At 36.6% G+C, this 3,204-nt stretch overlaps 1 pseudogene; it reads right to left on the bottom strand.

Annotated features, from left to right (window-relative positions):
• Window positions 1–434: 434 nt before the first annotated feature.
• Window positions 435–1,194, bottom strand: LOC105712761 (vacuolar-sorting protein SNF8-like; annotated as a pseudogene).
• Window positions 1,195–3,204: the final 2,010 nt, after the last annotated feature.

Below are 3,204 nucleotides of genomic sequence, written 5' to 3'. Positions count from 1 at the left end.
GGGCATGTGACCCTTACAGGAGAACCTCACAAGCTTTGCTTTTAATGGCTCCACTCCCATATATTCAGATGGAGATGCAAGTGTACATTAAACTCTGTAATTCAGTATCTCCCACCCATTGGGGTTAGAGCTGCAGAGGCATGTAATCTAGTGTAAGGAGTGGCATTGACATAAAGTTAGTGGGTAAAATGGCTATCATCAATTACTATTGTTTAATTCTGAATTTTTAAATGTAAACTGTAAAATTCACGTTTTTGATGTATAGTTTTAACAAAAGAATAGTCATGTAAGCTCCATTACAATCAAAATACAGAATCGTTATTTTTGGGGGGGAACTTTTTTTTCTATCTTTATAAACAGAACTGCCCAGGTTTATTGGGCAATAGGCCTCCCTGCTTCTCCCTGCCTGGTGCTGTGTGCCCTTCCACACTCAGTCAGGGGAGGACTTCTCTGGTCTTCTCAGCTGTAATCTCCTGGGAAGAGAGCTGACAGCCAGTAGTGGGTCTCCCCTGGGGCCTCCAAGTCCAGACACACCAGCCCTTTCTTCAGCAGGCATTTCAGAACTTGCCACGCTCGCTCAGTCTCCCATTTAAGAGTGGCTTTGATCTCACTGACAGTCACAGAGCCATTTTTCTCTGCCAGCTGCAGCCCCACGGTGTGATCCATATTGAATTCAACTGGAACAGACTGAATGAGGTAACTACCACCCATAGGGATGATGTCGAAGCCAGTGCCAAGCGCTTTTAGTTTCTTGATGGCCTCGATCAGGTGGTCTTGACTGATATTCTGGGTGAACTTGTTCCTTCCTTTTAATGCTTGTTGATGTAGTTCCTCCAGAGTTATCAGACCTCCATTCCAATGCTTCAGCACCAGGCACACTTCGATGATGTGGACACTTAGTTCATAATAGAAATTCCCCACGCCCAGCACATCAGATCAAAATCCTTTTTCAGAGGCCGAAGACTCCACCCCAATGGTTGCACACGTGTCCTGGAACTGCACACAGAACTCAGGGCTCTTCCAGATCTGCTTGTGCTTGCTGGCAAATTCCTCCAGGTTGGTCCTGATCATGCCCAACTGCTTTGACATCTGGGCTAGCTGGTCCTCAGCCAAGACAAGCCTTTGCTCCTTATACTTGGCCTTGGCAAATTTCTTCGTGGCAACGGCACTAGCTCTCACCTGGCAGAGGTGCATCCCCAACCTGGGCTCATGCCCTGGGCTCCTCTGCTGCTGGCTCCCCAGAATAGTTCCTTCAAATAAAAAAAAATTGCCTTGTGCCATTTTATGTTGTCAAATGTTATATGCACTTCTTACCTATGGAAACCATTGATCTGTTCTTTATCGTAAGAGTTCTCACTTTTCTGAAATGTCATATATGGATTCATACAGTAAGTAACCTTTTAAGTCTGTCTTCTTTTACATCTATGTTGTCATGTGTATCAGCAGCTTGTTTATTTTTATTGATGAGCAAAGGTGCATTGTATAAATATACCAAACTTTATTTATTTACCTACTTAACCAACAAAAACATTTAGGTTGTTTCTAGTTAGGGGTGATTATAAATAATACTGCTATAAACACTTGAGTTCAGGTTTTTGTATAAACGTATTTTCATTTCTTTGGTGTAAGTACTTAAGAATAAGATTACCGAAACATATATGTGTCCATTTATAATACATTTGTTAAAGTATTTTCCAGAGTACCATTTTGCATTCCTATTAAAAATTTATGAGATTTCCAGTTGCTCCAGATTCTTGTCTGCACTTGGTATTGACATTTAAAAAATGTTCACCATTCCATTCGTTGTATACTGATATCCTTTTATGATTTTACTTTGTATTTTCCTAAAGACTGATAAAATTTAACATATTTTTTATGTATTTAGTTATCCATATGTACTCTGTGGTGAAGTGTCTGTCAAAATATTTTACAAACTTTTGAGTTTCTTTCCTCATTGTTGTTTTAAGAGTTCTTTCCATATTCTGGATTTATATCCTTTGTTCAATACGTAATTTGAAAACATTTTTCCTAGCTTGTTTTTTCATTCTCTTAACAATGACATTCACAGATCAAAAGTTTGTAGGTATGATAAAATCTAAAATGTTGATTCTGCTTTATACCTTTATCAAAAATTAATTTACTATGTTTGTGTGGATGAGTTATTGCACTTGCTGTATGTTTCACTGATCAATATGTCTATCTTTTTGACACTCACACTTTCTTGATCATTGTGGCTTTATAGTGAGTCACAAAATTAAGTATTATGAGTAGAGCAAATTTGTTCCTTTTCAAAATTGTTTTGGCCATTCTAATTCCTTTGCTTTGTCATGTAAATTTTAGAATCAAACTTTAAAATCTTGATTTTTTTAATGTAATATTTAGTACTTTATCGTGGATTACAACGTACATGTCTAACTTTTCACAGTCTGCTTAGAGATAATATTTTATCACCTCAAGTAAGACGTAGCTGTCTTACTTGACATACTGTGATAGAAATAGCTGTCACACTAGCGTCCCTTCGTTTCTTTCTTTATGTTTAGCTTGTCACATGTGTCACATCTGCAAACACTGAAAACCATATTAAACAATGATATATGATGCACTTTTCCCACTCAGTAGTCACACACATTTTTTAAAATCTTGAAGAAAAAGCAGACTGTTACAATTATTTATAGTTTTATCATGTTGGTGGTTTTTCCTTCATTCTGAAGTTCTAAGTTTTCTTATTTTGTCAATGGTCCTCTGCCTAAAAACATTTTTTTTAGCATTTCTTTCAGAACAGGTGTACTGGTGACAAATTATCTATTTTTTTAAACAATTTTTGAATATCTTTATTTTGTTTTTATTTCTGAATTATGTTTTCACTAGATATAGAATTCTGGAAGGACAGAGTTGTTGTGGTATTTTCCCCAGCACTTTCAAAACATTGACTCACTGTCTCTGGCATCCATGATCATTTGCAAGAGATGTGTAGGCCTTTGAATCTTCATTGCTCTCCACGTAATGTCATTTTTTCTGTCTGCTTTTGAGATTTTTCTTAATATTTGATTTTCAGTACTTCAATTATGATGTATCTGGGTGTAGTTCTCTTTGAGTTTAATCTATGTGAGATTGATTGAGCTGCTTTTATCTATAGGATTGTCTTTCATCCAATTAGTGATATTTTCAGCCATTATTAAATCAAATGTTTTTTCCCATACCAAT

This window comes from Aotus nancymaae, unplaced genomic scaffold (genome assembly GCF_030222135.1).
Source record: "Aotus nancymaae isolate 86718 unplaced genomic scaffold, 86718_ANA_hifiasm-v0.15.2.pri h1tg000008l, whole genome shotgun sequence".
Classification (NCBI taxonomy): Eukaryota; Metazoa; Chordata; class Mammalia; order Primates; family Aotidae; genus Aotus; species Aotus nancymaae.
The sequence above is the reverse complement of the archived record's forward strand: the minus strand, read 5'-3'. Positions and strand labels throughout refer to the sequence as shown.